This window comes from Notamacropus eugenii, chromosome 5, assembly GCF_028372415.1.
Source record: "Notamacropus eugenii isolate mMacEug1 chromosome 5, mMacEug1.pri_v2, whole genome shotgun sequence".
Taxonomy (NCBI): Eukaryota; Metazoa; Chordata; class Mammalia; order Diprotodontia; family Macropodidae; genus Notamacropus; species Notamacropus eugenii.
In genome coordinates, this window is record NC_092876.1 from 440,788,308 (window position 1) to 440,798,581 (window position 10,274).

At 35.9% G+C, this 10,274-nt stretch overlaps 1 long non-coding RNA gene across 1 annotated transcript in view; it reads left to right on the forward strand.

Moving 5' to 3' along the window:
- LOC140507194 (uncharacterized) overlaps nt 1-5,044 on the forward strand; it is a 34,348-nt gene extending 29,304 nt beyond the window's left edge. Inside the window, exon 3 of the long non-coding RNA XR_011968238.1 lies at nt 3,741-5,044. This is a non-coding gene — a long non-coding RNA (uncharacterized lncRNA). The remainder of the gene's footprint in view (nt 1-3,740) is intronic.
- Nucleotides 5,045-10,274: the final 5,230 nt, after the last annotated feature.

Genomic DNA, 10,274 nt, shown 5'->3' on the forward strand with positions numbered 1-10,274 from the left:
TTGTTATAGGCTCTACATATACATTCATATTGAACCTATTTTTAAATTGATCATATTGTAAAGAAAAATTAGAACCGATGGAAGAAATGATGAGAAAGTAGAAATGAGAGAGAGAGAGAGAGAGAGAGAGAGAGAGAGAGAGAGAGAAAGGCAGAGAGAGAGAGAGAGAGAGAGAGAGAGAGAGAGAGAGAGAGAGAGAGAGAGAGAGAGAGAGAGCGCAAACAAATTTCAGTCTGCACTCACATTCCACAATAGTTATTCAGGATGTGCATAGAATTTTCCATCATGAGTCAATTGGAGTGATGTTAGATCCTTGCATTACTAAGAAATAAGTACATTAAAGTCATTTATCACACAGTGTGACTATTACTGTATAGAATGTTCTTCTGGTTTTGCTTACTTCACTCACTATCAGTTCATGTACATCTTTCCAAGTTTTTCTGAAGTCTGCTTGTTCATCATTTCTTATAGCACAATGGTATTTCATTACACTTAAATACCACAACTTATTCAGTGATTGCCCAGTCTATGGGCAGACCCTCAGTTTCTAATACTTGGCCACCACAAATAGAGCTGCTATTAATATTTTTGTACATATGGGTCTTTTTGCCATTTATATGATCTCTTTGGGATACAGACCTCAAAAAGGTACTGCTGGGTCAAAGGGTATGCACATTTTTATAGTCTTTTGGATATAGGTACAAATTGTTCTCCAGAATGGTTAGATCATTTGGCACCTCCACCAACAATGAATTAGTGTTCCTATTTTCCCACATCTTCTCTAGCATTTATAATTTTCCTATTTTTCATGTTAGCCAATCTGATAGGTGTGATGTGGTACCTCAGAGTTTTTTGATTTGTATTATTCTAATCAATAGTGATTTAGAACATTTTTTCATATGGCTATAGATAGCTTTAATGTCTTCCTCTGAAAACTGCTTGTTCATATCCTTTGATCATTGATCAATTGAGGAATGACTTGTATTCTTATAAATTTGATTCATTTGTCTATATATTTTAGAAATGAGGCCTTTATCAGAAACATTGGTTGTAAAAAATCTTTCCCAGCTTTCTGCTTCCCTTCTAATCTTTATTGCAATGGTTTTGTGTGCGCAAATTTTTTTTTCCATTTTAATGTAATCAAAATTATCCATTTTGCATTTCATAATGTTCTTTATGTCTTGTTTGGCCATAAATTCTTCTGTTCTCCAGAAATCTGACAGGTGAATAATTCATTGCTCTTCCAGTTTGTTTACAGTATCCATCTTAATATCTAAATTGTGTACCCATTTTAACTTTATTTTGATATACAGTCTAAGATGTTTGATGCATAGTTTCTGCTATTTTCCAGTTTCCCAGCAGTTTTTTTTTGTCAAATAGTGAGTCTTTATCCCAGAAGCTGGAGTCTTTGCATCTATCAAATAATAGACTACTATAGTCACTGGCTACTATGTCTCATATATCTAACCTATTCCAATAATCCACCACTCTTTTTCTCAGCCAGTGCCAAGGAGTTTTGATGATTGTAGTTTTAAAGTGTAATTTAGGATCTGGTGCAGCTGGGTCACCTTTCCTTGAATTTCTTTTCATTAATTCCCGTAATATTCTGGATCTTTTTTTTTTAATTTCAGATGAACTTTTTTATTGCTTTTTTCCTAGCTCTATAAAATAATGATAAAAATAACTGTTTTCCAAATTAGGCATTTTATGTTTGCTTCTATTTTTTTTTTCATTCTTTTGATTTTGTTTGACTGAATCTTGATATCTCACAGAGTCATTAACTTCCACTTGCCCAATTCTACTTTGTAGGCAATTATTTTCTTCAGGGAGATTTTGTATTTCCTTTTCCATTTTGCTAGTTCTACTTTTTAAGGAGTAGTTTTCTTCAGTGGACTTCCCCCCGACCCCATTTTGTCAATTGTGTTTTTAAAGCAATGGTTCAATTTTTCTTCCACCTCTCTAATTTGACTTTTTAAATCCTTCTTAAGCTCTTCCAAGAAGGCTTTTGGGCCTTGAGACTAGTTCACATTTCCTTTGAGGTTTTGGATGTGGGTATATTTACAATGCTGTCTTCTACTGAATTTTGGGTTTTGATCTTCCCTTCACCATAATAAGCCTTTATGGTCATTATTTTAATTTGTTGCTTTTTGCTCATAGTGTGTGCCTTTTTTTTTTGGCTTTAAAAATTGATCTCTGTTTCTAGGGCACAGGGAGCACTGTCCCACACTTCTTTTGCTGGGGTCTAGGGACCTGGTTCCATGCTTTGTCTGCTAGAGCCTCTGATGCTGGAATCTGGAGGCTGTAGCATTCTAGAGACATATCTGCTCTGAGGTAGAGTTGGTGGTCGTGGCATATGTGTACCTGCTGTTGGTGTTTGCTTGCTCCACCACCCTGGGACTCAGGATCTCCTGTTGGTTTGCTGAGGCAGGTGATACCACTGGTTTGCCAGGATGCCTCCCATTCTATACTGGTTCCCTTCTGGCATAGCAAGAGGGACTTTTCTTGTTAATCCCCCTAACTTCATGAACTAAAAGAGTGCTGTACCTTCTCTTTCTGCTAACTTGACTGCTCCAGTATTTTTCCTGGGGCCATAGTCTTTGGGTTTTTCGAGGTCACTAAAGGAGTGTGAGAGTGACATATTGCTTATTCTGCTATCTTGACTCCCGAAAATCAAAATAGTGGCTTTCAAATATTTCATTTGTGGGCTGATAGCTCCAGAAGTAGGCACTACCACTGCTGCTGCCATTACTTTTGCACCTGCTGATTCATTCACTCTAAAAGTCTGTTCCTGGTTTTCTGGGACTGGGTTTGTAGTCCTGTAATGTACCGAGTTTCTCTCTCACCCATGTCCAACAGATCCCTTCTGCTGACTTTCTTAGTTATCTTTTGTGTCTGTGGGCTGAGAAGTATGTAGACTGCCAGTGATTCATTATCCCAAGCCCTGCTTTGTCTTAGCTGGGACCTGGCCTGCACAGGCATGGCCTGTGCTAGATTGCATTCCTCTCTCAACCTGGAGCAATAGACCTTTGCTGCTGACTTTCAAGGTTATTTTGGGCTAGCAATCTGCCTTACTCTGACTCTGTGGGCTGTGCACTCTAGAATTTGTTCAGTCACTTTTTAAAAAGTATTTGAAGGAGCTTGGTGGAGAGCTCAGGTGGGACCCTGCCTTCACTCCACCATCTTGGCTCTGCCCCATTTTTCTATTTGAAAAGTGTTATTTTATTCAATATTTTTTGTGTGCCTCCTTTGTCAAGCTGTTAGTTCTTTTTTCTTCACTCTTTTCTTGTATCACTGTCAGTTTGCTTCCCAATCTTTCCCCTTCTTCTCTCACTTGATTTAAATTTTTTTTGAGCTTTTCCATTTCCTAACTTCAATTCATAGGTTTTCTTGAAGGCTTTGGATTTAGGAATTTTAACTATTTTTTCTTCTAAATCTGTGATTTGATCATCCTTGTCACCATAGTAACTTTCTATAGTCAGAATTTTTTTCTGTTGTTTGCTCATTTCCCAGTCTATTTCTTGATTTTTACCTCTTTGTCAAAGTATGGTTCTGCTTTCAGATTGGAGGGTTCACTGCCACAAACATTAAGTGTTTTCTGCAATTGTTTTCAGAGGTAGTTCTAGGGGTTTGCAAGATTTCATTTCTTGAAAATTAATATGATCTAAGGAGAGGTGTACTTACTACTCTCCTGGTTTATACTCTGTTACTGACTACAAACATTCTCCTTCTCCCCTCTCCAGAACTGTGAACAAAATCACCACTACACTGAGGCTACAAAGCTCTTCTTCATCCCAGGACTACCATCTAGGACTGAGACTTGGATCTGGCTATGGAAAAGGGTCCTGCCCCTTATGCCAGCAAAGAGACCCATATAATCTTCTTTTGATCAACTGTTTCAGCACCACCACCTCCATTACCATCCATGGATTGAGAGTTCTAGAATTAGACACTGTTGCTGCTGATTTAGTTGCTCCCAAAGTCTGTTCCTGGTTTGCTGTTGCCTTGGCTGTGCTGGCATGTTCTGTGCTGGACTGTGCTCCTCTCTCACCCTAGTGCAAGAGACCTTCTAAGTTGTCTTTGATTACAAAACTGTTTTACCCTGTTCTTTTGTGTATACTGCTCCTCCAGAATTTGTTTTAAGACATTATTTAAAGATGTCATCAGGGTTTAGGGAAGAGCTCATGGAAGTTCCTGCCCTTTCTCCAGCATTTTGGCTCTTCACCACCTCAGTAAAATTTGCAGGAATCCAAGTCATTCCCCAACTGATAAATGGACAATTTTCAGACAAAGTATTCACTTGTATCAATAGTTCCAAAAAATGTTCTAAGTCACTTTAGTTTAGATAAATGAAAATCAAAGCAATTGTGAGGTAAAACCTCACACCTATCAGATTGACTAATATAAAAGAAAAGGAAAATGATTAATGTTGGGGGGAATGAATGTGGAAAACTGAGATACTAATGAACTGCCAGTGGAATGGTGCACTGATCCAAACATTCCAAAGAGCAATTTGGATTTATGCCTAAAGGGCACTCAAACTTGGCATTATTCTTTGAAGTAGAAGTGTCACTACAAGCTTCTCTCCCAAAGAAATTCAAAAAAGGAAAAAGATTTATTTCTACAAAATTATTTACAGCAGCTATTTTTGTGGTAGCTGAGAAATGAAAATTGAGGGGATACTCATCAATTGGGGAATTGCTTAATAAATTTTAGTATATAATTTTGATGGAATATTATTTTGCTATAAGAAATAGCAAGCAGAATGATTTCAGAAAACCTAGAAAGACTTACTTGAACTGATGCAATGTTGTTTGATGACCAACCAAGAATGATTCAGCAATACAGTGAACAAAACAATCTCAACGACTCATGATGAAAAGTGCTATCCAACTCCAGAGGAAAAATAAATTATGGAATATGAATATACACCTGAGCATGTTTTTTTTTTTTTACTTCCTTTTCTTTTCTTTTTTGGTTTGTGTTTTCTTTCACAGCATGACTAGTATGTAAATATGTTTTACATGATTGTACACATTAAAAAGCATTTTAGAAAGAAAAAAAGAAAGCAAAACTTCCTTTATTTTTCTAGCAAAAAGCATAATATTTGTAATGAAAATGATTAAATAAAAAAATCCAACACTGAAAATTAGAATCAATTGATGTGGTGGAAAATATGTGTCTGCCCACAGCAAGAATTTCACAAGATCTCATCAAAAACAATATACCAAGGTTCTAAAAAATTTGAAGATGTGGTTGTTTAATTGTTCTCCATGATCTGATTATCATTATACACTTTTACAAAATTAGAGGGGTGTTATGGGAAGGAAGAAAGCAAAAGTTGTCACTATTTCCAGAAAATGGAAGAAAGTATATACTCCAAATTAATGGACAAAAATTATAAATTTGTTTCTGATTGATAAATAAGGGATTCATTACTAAAATAATAATTTAGACACACTTAGGCAAGAAACTAGTTGTTATTTTATTGTTCTCAAAATATGCCCTTAGAATGACAGGCCAATATCTTTTAACAAGAAATATAACTGCTGTTTTTTTGGTTTTTGTTTTTTATTTTTTTCCTGAAAAGTCTTTCATCACAAGTTCAGCCCTTATCGGCGTATGAGACACTTTCACTATGAAAAAATGTCAAGCATTTCTACATACCATACAAAGACCACCAACTATGGGCATTTTGGGAGAAGGGAAAGAAGGTGATAGTCATTTATTAAGCACCTACTGTATACTATCACTGAGGGAAGTGTTACAATCATCTCCATTTTAAAATTGTGGAAATGGAGGCAGAGAGAGGAAAAAGGACTTCCTTGGAGTTACACAGGTAACTCTAGTCAGTGTCTGTGATTAAATTTGAACTAATTAAGCCTTGATTGTATTCCTAGCTCTCTTTCCTTGCCTCCTCCTTATTGTTGTTGATGTTGTGGTTTTTAAGCTAATTTTTAGCTTTAAGTCATGACAATTTAGGGGAAAAATGATTCTTAAGTTCAAATATTTGAAGGACTCTTGTGGGAGAGGAACTATATTTGTCCTGTGTGGTCACAGAGGACAAAGCCAAGAACAAATCTACCGAAAGTAATGAGAAGCAGATTCTGACTTATGTAGTATGTGGATTTTCCCAAGCATTGTCCTGAGTCCTTCTTGTCTGCAATGATGAGGGCTTTATTTGGATATAGATTATTCTCTTTAGTAAAGTATGAAATTTCCATCATGAAGTTAATGCCTCAATACTGTATCGTTCCTTCCCCTTGTGCTATCAACAGTCATGTAGGGGAAAATGCTTCAAATAGATAATAAGGGAAATTAAAATTAAAACAATTCTAAGTTTCCCCTTTACAACAGTAAGACAAAAAGAGATGAACAATAACCAAAAGAAAAGATGATTATAATTTTGGAAAAGATGTACACTCTTGGTAGCATTGTAAATTTATCTAGCTCTTCTGGAAAACGATTTAAAACAATGCCCTTTGCACCCATCCCTAGTCGCTAAAATATGCATACCTTTTGATCTAGAGAAACCACAGCCAAGTGTACCCCAGATAAATCAGAGAGAAGAAAAAATGTATATGTATAAATCTATTTATAGCAATATTTTTGTTGCAAGTGGAAACAAAGTGAAGATTGGTCAATTTAAAAATTGTGCATTTGAGGTAGCTCATATGGACTCCAGAAAGTTGGTTGTTAAATGTTCACCAGCATTTACACCTTAGAAATCAGTAAACAGGACTTGATAAGTTTTTTTATTGTAAAGAAGAGGAAGGAACAAACATGTATTAAGTGTCCAAGAGCTGTACCAACTTATAACAATGCTTGGATAGTAAGTGTTATTATTATGGCCATTTTACAATTGAGGAAACTGAAGCAGAGATTAAGTGATTTGTCCAGGGTCACACATTTGGAAAATTTGTGAGGCTGAATTTTAATTCAGGCCCAGCACTCTACGCACTGTATTGAGGAAATATTAATAATGCAGATTAAATTTACTCTTGCCCCCACCCACACACCCACAAAGAGCTCATTGGTAAACATTTACCAGAATCGTCCAAGCAGACAAAAATCTTGGTACATGCATGTAGTGAAATATTATTTCTCTATAACAAATGATGAAAGGGATGGGTTTAGAAAATCCTGGGAGGACATTCATGAAGTCATATAGATTTTGAATACACACATGTGTCTATATATGTACAGATGTATAACATATGTGCATGTATGTATATATATGTGTGCATACACACATATACATGTATGTGTGTGTATGTATTTATGTATGTGTGCATAAAATAACTTTGAAAACTTTATTAACTCTGACCAATGCAATTATGAATAATTTCTCCTGAAAACTAATGATAAAGGAAGCTTCCTATTCCTTGGTGGAGAACTCATGCCTCTCCATAATCTCTCCAACATAGAATTGCCCCAGATTTTTTCATCTTTACAAATTTATTATTTATGAGGTCAAATCAGCATTGATTTCATCTATTCATATGATGGGATTTTCTCTGTCCTCATCCTCCTACAACTCTTAGTATCATTCAACACTGTTAAGCACTCTTTCCTTATCTCCTGGATATGTTCTTTATATTTTTGTGATATTTCTCTTTCTTATTTCTCCTCATGACTATCAGACCACTGCTTCTTAATTAGCTTTCGTGGATCACCATTCAATCACAACTTCTGTGAGTATATTCTTATACACCCCTTTCCCTTCCTCTCCCATCCATTCCCTTCCCATCTTCTCCATTTAAGTCCTCTCCTCTCCTCAAACTATTTCTCTTATGCTCACAATTATCCATGTTCTGTCTCCATATCTAATAATTTTTTTAAACATCCTATCAGTTCTTCCCTATTCATTTCAATTCTTGTTTCTTGTCCTTTTATATCCTGGGTTCAGGTGCTTATCACCACTAATTTGTAAAATTGTATAATGAACTTTTCTCTGCCTACAGGTATGTTTTGTGGAATTTGAACTGAACATTAGTGATCACATGTTGCAACCCCATCAGGTTTTAGATAAGGAAACTGAGATCTAATAAGGTGAAATGATTTGCCCAAGGACACAACTTATAGTTTAAATGAACACATAGAATTTTAAAAAGTTAATTATAAACTTCAAGGACCATAAGTTAAGAATCTCTGCTTTACAGGAAAATGATGAAAACCCAAATAGAATTTAAATTCCTTAAATGGAAAGAATTTTTTTTTTTATCCCCAGCACACAACACAGAACAAATTAAATTGTAACACAGAAGCAATTATCACAGAATCTGATACAAACACAAAAGATTGATATGTTGCAAGTTCTCTGAGAACACTTTCAAAAGACTAATCCCAGGTAACTGATCACCTTAATTGGACTATAATGGAGGTATGCTTCTCTGACTTGGACCTGTGATACTTAATTTTAAAGAGAGAAGATTTAAATATAACCACAGTGGTTTTTGACCTTGATACTTTATTCTTGTGCTTAATCCTAAGACATAGACATTTTCATCAGTGTACTCTATTTTCATTCTTTCTCTCAGGAACCACTGACCTGAAAAATAATATGAGAATAAAGGCCCATCAAAATCCAGAAACTTCTTTCTAATGTAAAGATTATGATTACTGACAAGAGCTGTCCTCCCCATCCTGGAAATGAACTGAGTTCTTTTGTGTAAAGTTATATGTACCAATTCCTCTCTGTTAAGCAACTGTGCTCAGCAAACCATAGGGAGGCAACATCAGGAATATTTTTGTGTTTCTAAGTAGCAGCTGAATACTTCTCTGCTTTAAAAACTGTAGAAACTGAGGAATTCAGGAAGGCGCAGATATGAAAATGCATGGAATGATCCAAAGTCATCTATTTCTCTAACCTAAGTAAGGATGTGTGAGGATTGATAGCAGTGCCAAGCTCATTTTTATTGCTACGAGGCTGAGCATGAATAGCTAAGAACATACATACATATATATATATATATATATATATATATATATATATATTATATATATATATATACATATATATATACACACGCACACACACACTTATATGTATATGTATATATATATACAATATTCCAAAATATAAATTTTAGAACCACAATGCATTATTTAAATGCAAATGTAATTCTCAACTACTAACATTTTTAGCATTAAGATTTTATAATATGTGAAAATAAGATGAATGTAAAAATTATAAAATATTTCAATAATTTTATCTTGTGAATTGTGCAAATACTGTCCTCCATAGTTTATTTACCATGATAAATGCTGATACTTGGAGCCAAGATGGCAGAGTTAGCAGTAAATTCCTGTAATTCTCACATATACACCTCTAAATCATTAAATAGCACCCCCAAACAAATCTTTCAATAGTAGAACAAGCAAAAAAAGATGAAGTGAAACAAACTTTTATACCCAAGAAACTTGGAAAATTTGCAGGAAAAGTGTCTTACTTGTGTAAAAGGGGAAGACAATACAAGACAGGAAGTGTCTCAGTAAACCAGCAGCAATCCCCACCTCAGCAAACCTGCAAAAGATCCTGAGGCCAGTGTGGTGGAGCAGAGAAATGACAACGCCAGAATTCCCCACCAACTCATACACCTTAGCACAGCCAGCGGAACCGGCATACTCCAGTTCTTGGAACCACCACTTGCTTCAACATAACCCTACAGGGCAACCTACAGGGGCCAGACCACCATGTAGTTCAGTGGAGCCCTGGGGAAATGCAGAAACACCCAACTGACCTCAATACACACTAGATGCCAGTACTAGGACCCCAAGATAACACTAGGTAAACTGCCAGAACTCTATGACCTGTAGCAACACCAGCCACCCCCACCCCATCTCCTCAAGGCAGCACCAGACATGAGGATTCCCCAGTGATGTCAGGGCAATGTCAGTGGAGCACCATGTAAATAGCCAGGGACTGGAGCACAAGAAGCTCAAGTCAGTGCCCCTTCTACCTTTGGAGTAGAGTTCAAATTTAAAAGAAAGGAGAAAGTCCAAAACAGAAAAGTAAAGAACAACAATAAAACCAAAATGAATCTGACCATAGAAAGCAATTATTGTGATAGGGAAGATCAGGACACAAACTCAGAAGAGGACAACAACGTCAAAACCCCAACGGGCAAAGCCTCAAATAGAAATGGGAAGTGGTCTCAAGATAAGAAAGAACTCATGAAATAGCTCAAAATATGAACATAAAAATCATATAAGAGATGTAGGAGTGAAATTGGGGAAAGAAATGAGAGTGATGCGAGAGAATTATGAAAAAAAGA